Here is a 10,738-nt window from a genome sequence, read left to right on the forward strand (position 1 = left end):
AGGAAGGACCACATTTGACAAGTGAGAAGGCACTCATGGGGCTGCCCTACCCTGCACATTTAATTACGCCTCACAGGTGCAGGACTGGTGTCTTCTGCTGGACCACTGCATGTCCGAAAGCAAGGGAGAAGAAAGTGCAATACTGCCTCTCATGACACAAGTGTTTACTGAGCCTTATCGTGGGCCAAAGGTAGCCAGAGGTAGCCTTCTCAAACACCTGCCTGACTCTCGTCACTCCCTTCAGTGCGTCACTGTCCTCAAGAGAATATCCAAGTGTCTTACCGACTTGCAAGGTCTGTGTCATTGATTGCTGCCATTTTCCCGGTGTTATGTCTTATAGTTCTTCTTATAATTCTTCTGCTCACCCCTAGTCTTTACTGCTCATCCACCTTACATTGTGTAATTTGAGGACAAAGCGCTGATGGGGCAGGGTGTTCTCACATGCAGTTTCCTCACCTTCTCTTATCCCTCTCCCATCCAGCAAGTCTCAGCTCAAACGTATCTTATAAGATACTCTCCCTGGGGCCTGCATCTGTCCAGTGAGTTTCCTGAGAACCCCAAATACGTCCTCACTGAAACACTTACCACATCCTATTGTGATGCCTATTCACCCTCTGCATTTTTTACTAGAGCCTTATAGGCACTTCCAGGCCCAGGTAAAATCTCATCCCTGCTCTATCACATCCTTGCACAGGGCCCTTGCCCACACCAGGTGCTCAATCAGCACTTGTAGAATGAGGACGAAGCCATGCAATCACTTCCATCTGTATGGCTTCCATATTGTGATCACAATCCCAATTCCATCTTGTTTCCAATCTGCCATCGTTGGGGCTGGGTTTTTTTTTTTTGCCTCAACTTTCGATTTTTCTCAAGGAAAAAGACAAAAACAGCCTTGACCCAAAACACCCACTGATTTTTGCAGGACAGACCCCAAGACAAGTTTTCTTTTGAGTCAAAACTCTTCTTCAAAATTATTCAATGGGCCCTGAAGTGAACCTCACACATCATCTGAAACAGTCACCGTCTACCCACATGGTTCACAACAGGGTGAACGCAAATCCTATCTATCATGACTGCTTATACCTACAGGAACTGGCTTGAAAGTATCTTTTAATCTTTTACTTACTCCCTGACTCACAAAATCCAGATCGCTAGAGGCTAGGGGGTTTTCCCAAATTACTTTTTCATGGTCACTCCCTAATTCAGTGTTCACAGGCAAATACACACACACACATCCTTCTCCTTCTTATCACCCACATCCCATAAATAAGCTACTGCTATTTTGTTTTTTATTTTTATTATTTAGCTATTGCTATTTTTAAGGGAAGTACAATGGAGATATGTTTTGTTGTTTTTCTGTAGAGGTCTATCCTCTCTGGTTGATTTAGCTTCTTGTTGGAGGCTCTCGAAATCTTGTAATAAATACAAAGAACCCAAGACTTAGCTTTGAATCATTTCCAGAGAAACACAAGCATCCCAAGATCTTGGCCCCAAGGATGCAACATTGTCCCCCCAACATGGAACTACAAAATTTTACTTGGCAAATAGGGGAAATGTTGAAACATCACATGATCGATAATAAATTACAAAACAAACAATAAAAATAACCTGAGACAAATGAAATTGCCCTATCCCTCCAGAGAACAGATGTCCTAAATGTTCTAACCAGTGGAACAAATGGGCGTAAAGAGGGAAAGTAGTGAGATAGAATGAAGATTACCACTCAGAGATGAACAGAGCCCTTTCTCCAACATTTTTTCATGACCCTTACAAAAGGTTTTTTGAACAATTTAAAGCAAAAGTACTCTTTAACCTTACCAGTTGTTGACAGAAGCAGGAAACAGCAGAAGCCATCACATCCCTAGTTTCAGCATCGCATCAGCTCCCTCCTTCCTCTTTTTTTCTAAGGTCACCAAGGCACTAACTCACTGTTCTAACAAAGGGTAAGGAAAGAAAGAACCAAGCATTTACCCTGCCTTTCCTGTACAATTTATAATTCAAGGTGACCCGAGTTTCTCTTTATAGAAAAATTCAGCTACTAAGTGGAAAAAACAATCATAGTTATTTTTTGTCACCATTTTGCACCCCTATTAAAATAACAGATGGAGACAATTGTTAATAGATGCTAAAACCATGAGGTGGAAGGTTAATGGGGAACCTTACAATGAAAGGTGCTGCTGATTGACAATACCTGAGCCCTCGGATTAACCATAATCTTGCTAAATATGGCACAGCCAGGCATGAGGGGGCTCCGGACAAGAAGCAGCAGGAAGAAAGCAGCGCCACCTAGGAAGTCCTATGATCCTGAATGCCGCCAAGCCTCTAGAAGTAACCAGCAGTGCATAGAAAATATAGGCAATAGCTGGGCGCGGTGGTTCACACCTGTAATCCCAGCACTTTGGGAGACTGAGGCAGGCAGATCACTCTGGAGTCTGAGACCAGCCTAGCCAATATGGTGAAACCCCGTCTCTACTAAAAATACAAAAATTAGCTGGTTGTGGTGGTGCACGTCTGTAATCCCAGCTACTGGGAGGCTGAGGCACAAGAATCACTTGAACCTGGGAGGCAGCGGTTGTAGTGAGCCAAGATCGCGCCACTGCACTCCAATCTGGGTGACAGAGCGAGACTCCATCTAAAAAAAGAAGAAAAGAACAAGAAAAAAAGAAAACACAGGCAATAAAAGACTGAGTTAAAAGACACTAATTAAAAGACACTAAGAGACTACAAGGAAGCAACAAACTGAACATAGAAAGCAGAAGCTACTGCAGAACAAACATCTCAGTTTCCTCCAGCAGCAAAAGGCAATTATGATGAACACAATCAGTAAATGCCAAAAAGATACTTGACAATTTTTTTTTTTTTTTTGAGATGGAGTCTTGCTCTATTGCCCAGGCTGGAGTGCAGTGACACGATCTTGGCTCACTGCAACCTCCACTGCCTGGGTTCAAGTGATTTTCCTGCCTTAGCCTCCCAAGTAACTGGGATTACAGGCATGCACCAACACGCATGGCTAATTTTTGTAATTTTAGTAGAACAGGGTTTCGCCTTGTTGGCCAGGCTGGTCTTGAATTCCTGACCTCTGGTGATCCTCCTGCCTCGGCCTCCCAAAGTGCTCAAATTACAGGCATGAGCCACTGTGCCTGACCAGATACTTGATAATTTTAAATATCCTTTCCTGGGAAAGACTCATAGCAATTTTGTAATTTCATCAGCATGATAAAGAAAATTTATGAGAAACTAACAGCAACCTTGATAGACACTAGAGAAATCTCAATTCAATTTTGAAATAAGACAAGAATGGTCACAATCACGGTCAATATTTAACATATTCCGGAGGTTTTAACTAAATGTAATATATTTTAAAAAGGAATAGGAGCTGTAAACCTTGAACATTTTTTAAAATGTATGATTTGTAGGTGATCTACCTAGAGAACACGGTCAAATAAAACAGAAAAGAATTTAATAAGCTGCCTAGCAAAATAATTTTATAAGACTCAGTTGCTTTATTGTATATCATATCCAAAAGAACAGCAAGATTTACACATGCATATGTATATGCAGGCATAAATGTGTGCCCGTGTGAATAGATTTGAATGTATCTCAATAATTTATAGGATTTAAACAAAGAAATTTGCTAATTTATCAAAGGAAATAAAAGAAGTCTTGAATACATGGAGGCATGTCCTATGCTCCTCTATGGCAAGACACAATGTTGAGAATGCATCCAAAATATTTTTTTTAGTTACCTGGAATTTTATACTCTTTTACATTATTAAGCAGGTCAGGCTATGAACGGCTATTCATGAGGCACTTATTGACAGCACTCTGTAAAAAGGTCTTCACTTAGTATATTGCAGAAATGTTATATGTTTGCACAATCAATCACTGAAGACCTTTTGCAACACACACATCCCCATAAAAGTAAGCAATGGATGAACTGCTGTGAAAAGTGCTCCCAGGAGCAGACATCCACACCCTGGTTCTTACCTGGTTTTAGCATTGCCAAGGGCCCAGCAAACTTCACCTACGACTCCTTCGGCCACTGTTCTTTTCTTCCTCCACTGTTTTTAGTCCCCCTCTCTTGAGGGTCTCAAGGTTTCAAGGAAATAAGTACTTACACAAACATCTTAAGCACTCCAGACCTCAAGTATCAGGCCCGGGTACGTGCTAAGTTCTTCTTTGGGAATTTTTCTAAATGACACCAGGAAGCAGCAGCCAGCACAGCTATGTGGACAAACAGGACTTGCAGATACCCGCTATCTCTTTCCCCAGTTCCAGTCCCCTGACAAAGCTCATGCCTTTCTCCTCTGCATTCCACATCCCTTTCTGCTGCAACTATTTGATAACATTGCACACTGCATTATGGCTACTTAGTAAAGTGGGTGAGAGTTGCCATCCTGTAAGTAAAAGAGTGTGAGCTTTGCAGAGAGACTTGGGTTCAAATCCTGTTCCATGCCTGGCTAGCTGTGGGACCTCCAGTCCTCAGCGCACTGATGGCAGCACAGATCCCGGCTAGGACACGGCCGGTCACCCAGGAAGGCAGCCCCCACCTCATGTTACCCGTGACCCAGTGGGCTCCACTCTTGTCGGGGTCCACTGAGGGCGTTTTAACACTCTCCGTGTTAAAAAGGTTGTTTTGCCTCCTGAACTCTCAATACTGCTGTGTCTCAGATTATTTAAAGAAAATTTCATTTTCCAAAATGGCAGAAAACCCATATTGCTTAAAGTAAGATCTATTCTTTCGAGAATTTTTTACTGAGAACATTTTCATCTGCAACTGGACAATGTAGCTTATATCTGAACTGCTCAGTTAGCGTCCACAGAACAGTCACTGTCCCCAAAACCCACCACCTTAGCAAGGTGCCTGAATGAGGGAGGGTCTCCAGTCTCAGCTACACCTTGGGCCGCCCCTCTCTGGAATCTGAATCTGGTACGATGTTATCTAACGTGCTTAAGATCACATCTCTCAGGCTCCCTGAATCCAGTCCAATATACACCTTGTTGAATTTATTAACAACCTTGCATTTCACTCTCCAAGTGTCTTGATTTGGGTGACAAACTCTATGGCCACCCTAAGAGCCACGAACGGGGCTGTGGGTTTGAAGGAAACCCCTCGGTTCCAGGAAAACCAGGACAGTGAGTCATCCTTCATATAGCAGGGACCAGGACCCCCTGTGTCCAGCCCACCTTCCCTCACGGCCAGCTCGCTTGAGGGGCTGGGGTATGTCTTCTACCCAGGTCTCAGTTAGGATTGCCCTCAGCCATCAGAAAGCGTCTAACAATTCTGGCTATCAAAGGGGGCAGGGCCAGAGTCTCACCCTCCTCTTCTTGGGACATGTGGCCTATTTGAAAAGTTGCCTCCTTGTCCCCGAAGACGACACGGCTTCAGGAAGGGCAGGCTGCATCAGCCGGAAAAGGTCCTTCCGTAGCCCTACCCCAGGCAAGGGCGTTTATTCACCCTTACCTGCGCCTGCTTGAGGTGGTCAACGGTGGTTCTGAAAACCAAAGTGTGCTGAGGGAACCAGCTCTTTCATCCACTGGAGAGAGAAGGCAGCTCATCTTATAAAATAAACAGATGCACCAATATACAAATAAATACTTTAAATTCTTTCTAACCTGCTGGCACACTCTACGTAAAGTTGTGCCCTTTGTCTTATGTTTGTGTTTTGTGTTCGTCTCTGGACCCTCCAACTTGAATACGTGTTCCTTGGTGTGAAGACTGCCTTGTTCACTGCTGTAGCAAACCGACCAAGTGTCTGTGTTTGCCTGTACCAGGTAGTTTCTCAAGACTTTGACGTGCTGACTCCAGGACAGCCCCAGGCAAACCCAGACAGCTGATCATCCTAGCTGCATCCCCAGTGCCAAGAGCAGTGCCCAGTAGATAGTAAGAGTTCACGAAACAATTGCTGCCTGGCTATGATCTTGACTGTTATCTTTCAGTTTTGTTCTTAGAATTTGAAGCGTGGGAAGGAAGTGCCAAAATGTCCATTAGGATCTTAATAAATACAAGTGCTAGCTCAAAGGGAGAGCCTAAAGCTTTCTCCCGCTGGGCCCTCACTCCATCCCACAAGGAGATAGGATGCCATGGTTGACCAGATGCACCAGCCTGCCTCCTGCCAAGCAGCACCATCCTCTCTATGCTGTCTGCATCACTTCGCTTGGGCTCCCTGAAACCAGTCCAATATTCACCTTGTTGTATTGATTACCAAGCTTGCATTTCATTTTCAAAAGTGTCTTGATTTGGATGACAAATTCCATGGCCACCCTAAGAGCCTGTATCGAGGGGCTGGAAGACTGGATGCTGCACCTGCCAGAATCCCTGGCAGCCAGATTCCAAATGAGATTCTGTCAACCAAAGGCACTTGCATGACGTCTGGAAATCAGAAGAGAAGTAGGATTTCATTTCTGTCAAACTGACAGTCACAATTGTCACAATTCCACTTGTGGAAATGTATGCTTGTTGTTCTTCTTTAGCTGTGGTGAGTAGATGTGAGGGCTTTGCACAGAGGAGACTTGAAGCAGCCTCCTTTCTGGGATCTTCCCAGAAACTCCCTACGCCCTGCACCCGAGCTGGAGACAGCTGTGGATGGGCCAGTGGATTCTTCCAGTGCTGGCACTTCTGACTTGTTGAAACCTCCAAGTCAGTCTGAACTCAGGAGGCTCCTTCAAGCCTGGGCACGCAGGACTTCAGATTCGCAACTCCCTCACCCTCTGTTGTAAATGCGATTCTGCACAAATGTCTAGATTTTTTTCCCTCTTCCTGACTAGCCTTTAACTGCTACCTCGGGTCTAATACATTGCTAGTGAGGGAAATGTCAGTCAGCCTTGTTGAAAGGGAAACCGAGGTGAATGTGGCCACTGCCTGGGGTTCCCGCCCACAGCTCCGCTGCCCACTGCAGACACACAGTACAGCATATCCTCTTTCCCTGCCCCTCCAGGATGGTGCCACGTCTCTGACAGCATCCTCACGGAAAGGTCCAGAGGCAGAAAAGCACGACCTGTTCCTTCCTGTGAGGCTCCTTCCCCAGCAAGGAAAACCTTTCACTGCAGAGGCTTTCACGCCTCCTTGGCCAGAACTGAGCTGATTTACATCTATTTTACCTATCACAAAATCACAAACTACCCCAAAGTTTAGTAGCCTCCTAGTGGTCCCCAACCTTTTTGGCACCAGGGACCGATTTCGTGGAAGACAATTTTTCCACGGACCAGGGACAGGGGATGGTTTTGGGATGATTCAAACATATTACCTTTATTGTGTACTTTATTTCTATTATTATTACATTGTAATATATAATGAAATAATTATACAACTCACCATAATGTAGAATCAGTGGGAGCCCTGAGCTTGTTTTCCTGCAACCAGATAATCCCATCTGTGGGTGATGGGAGACAGTGACCGATCATCAGGCATTAGATTCTCATAAGGAGCCTGCAGCCTAGATCCCTCCCATGCATAGTTCACAACAGGGTTCGTGCTCCTATGAGAATCTAATGCTGCTGCTGATCTGACAGGAGGCTGAGCTCAGGTGGTAATGTGAGCAACAGCGAGCAGCTGTAAATACAGATGCAGCTTCACTTGCTCCCCAGCCGCTCACATCCTGCTATGCAGCCTGGTTGCTAACAGGCCACAGACTGGTATCAGCCAACTGTGTGGGGGCTGGGGACCGCTGGCTTAAACAAAAGCGGTTCATAATTCTGCAGGGCAGCTATCTGGGCAGTTCTGTGCTGCTTTTATCTCTTTCTCTATCTCTGTCTTATCTAGCAGTTCCTGGGTTTCTCTCTCTCACCTCTCCTGTTTTCTGTGTGTTCTCTCTCTGTCTCTCTCTCTCTCTCTGTCTGGCATAATTTAGGTATTAAGAGCTGCTATATTACCACAAATTTAGTAGTTTAAATAAAAAAAAAGTTAGGTCAGGAGTCCAGTGTGGGTCTCACAGAGCTCAAATGGAAGTAGCAGCAGGGCTCTGTGCCCTTCTGAAGGCTCCAGGCGAGAGGGAACCTGCTCCGTGCCTCTGCCAGCTTCTGGAAGCAGCTGCTTTCCTTGGCTCGTGGCCCCACTCCATCTCTAAGTCTGCAGCATGGCACTGGCCTGAACCTTCTTCCCTCTTCAGATCTCCTGCTGACTCCACTCTGCCTCTCTCATCCACTTTAAAGACTCTGGGATTACACTAGGCAAACTTGAATAATCCAGGCTAAACTAATCTCTCCACCTCAAGGTCCTTAACCTTAGTCACATGTGCAAAGTTCTTTTTGTCATGAAAAGTCATATATTTACAGGTTCCAGGGATTAGGATATGGATATTCTTGGGAGCGTCATTATTCTGCCTACCACACCAGCCAGATACAAATTAATTTCCCTTCTTCTTCCCAAAAGCATTGACTCAGACTTATTCAAAGCCTTAGCGCTTGGCACAGAAATAAGCAGAATTATCTGGGAAAATCCACTTATTCAAGGTGTTCACTGCTCCGGTTTGAGGACTGCTGGAAAGACACTTTGAAGGAAAAGATCATGAAAAATAAAGATAGAAGAAAAAATATTCAAGTAAAGTTAAACAATATACACACATTTAATATGTTATCAACTAAAGATACCAATTCATTACAATATTTTTTATTCAAATGCCTTTGGACTTTTTCCTTTCTAATAATGGTATTCTGGGCTTCCATGGGTTTCCAAATGTTAGGATCCACAGGCACTATACAAGAAAATGAGAAATAAGATGAAAACAAAGTTGGGTTAAAGTCCATGATTACGTATGCAGAGTGAGTTATATTTTATACCTTTGACTTCTTTTAAGTCATTTTACCAAGATCCCATTTACTTAAATTTTCTCTGCTATTGTGATCACATTTCTTCTTCTCCCATTCTTTAATTTATGCATATTGATTTCTCTAGGGACCTTTTCAATTCTTCCTTCTTGTATTGTTTCTCTTCTTCATTCTGAGCACCAGCATGCCTTTTTCTTGCTTAATTTCCTCTCACAGGAGCCATTCCTCCACTTCAGTGCCCTCAATAAAAAGCTGCGATGTCCTCAAAGTTCAAAGTTGCATTACGGGCATAATTTTCCTTGTAGTCCATCTGTGTAATCAGATCGTTCCTTCACCAACATTGATCAGGTTTCAGACGTGCGCATAAATGAGCTGAAACTCTTAATTTTCCTGCATTTATTAAAACCAGAAATTGAAATATCTATCATTTTTAACTAGAAAACTAAAATCTTGTCTTACACATTGATATCCAGGACACACATCATTCATGGAAGCCACTCCCCCAGCACAGAGGCTCCACCTTGATGCCATCTTTGGCTTGTCCTTTTTATGCTTCATCTTCAACCACCAAGTCCTGAAGAGTCCCCATGAAAATATTTGTAAGAGTGACCTCTGCCTCTCCACCTCCATTCTCACCATTCCCAGCTCTCAAGGAATCCATTATGGAGCCAGAGATTCACCTTCTCCTAACTCATCCTACAACAGCTTTCCCTCAGGTCCACATTCTGAAAGAATGCTTTCAGAATAACAGTCTTGATGCTTAATGCTCTGATGATTCACATGTCAGGTTGTGACTGTTGGATGGTTGCTATGTGTCTGACACCCTCTAATGCTTTACACGTTTCATTCATTTAACTGTTTTTAAAATATTAGAGAGCAGGAATTGCTACTATTTTCATGCTACATTTGAGGAAACTGAGGCACCGAGTGGTTAAGTAATTTTCCCAATGTCCTCCCTCACCCTCTAGGAAGCAAAGCGAGGATTTCAACCCAGCTATCTGACTAGACCCACGCTTTTAACCTCAACACCTCACAGCCCACCCATGGGAGTCATTTTCCCCCCACTCAACACATAATAAAATGAGCATCACAGCAGTTAGGAAGCCAGATACAGTTCTGTGGGTAAGTGATTCCTTTTATGATACCCATTGAGTCAGAAATGTAAATTAACCAACTGACTCCCTAAGGCAATGATTCCCAAAGTGCACCCTCCAATTGCCACTGACATCTTGGAAAATGTTCATTATGTGGATGAACAGGAGTAGGAAATTCTACACACTTTATTCCCATTTTGTAGACACAGAAATCACTCAACACAGCACATTAAAAGCTCTGGTAAGTTCATTAGCAAAGAAGTTTATCAAGCTTAGTTTAGCCCACTGTTTCTCAAAGTACACTGGTCCACAAATAATGTCATTTTATTCAATGACATTTCATTGTAATGTTGATGAGAAAAAAAAATTGATGCCTGGCTGAGGCCACTGTGCTTGTGGAGTTTGCATGTTCTTTCCATGTCTGCATGGGTTTTCACGTATTCCAGCTTCCCCCCACATCCCATAGCTGTGCAGGTTAAGTTCCTTGGCATGTCTAAATGGTCCCAGTCTGGGTGAGTGTCGGTGTGTGTGAGTGTGCACTGTGATGGAACGGCATCCTGTCCAGACGTGGTTCCTGCCTTGCACACTGAGCTGCTAGGATGGAATCTGACCTCCTAAAACCCTGAACTTAAATAATTGGGTAAATAATTATCTTGCTTGTCTTTATTCATCTTTCTTCAAAGCATGTATAGCTCACATTTATTTCAATGTTTAATATTATAAGGGTTTGGGGTCTTTATTTAGACGTTTGGTGATGTTTTTGTGACCAGAAATATGCCATCAAAACGTAACTTTTATTTATATCAATTAGCCTATGGTAAAATTAGTTTTGTTACATGTTGTTCTACTTAAAGCCACAGTTTCCAAGAACCTATCCA

The sequence above is a fragment of the Colobus angolensis genome, unplaced genomic scaffold (assembly GCF_000951035.1).
Source record: "Colobus angolensis palliatus isolate OR3802 unplaced genomic scaffold, Cang.pa_1.0 Scaffold225, whole genome shotgun sequence".
Lineage (NCBI taxonomy): Eukaryota > Metazoa > Chordata > Mammalia > Primates > Cercopithecidae > Colobus > Colobus angolensis.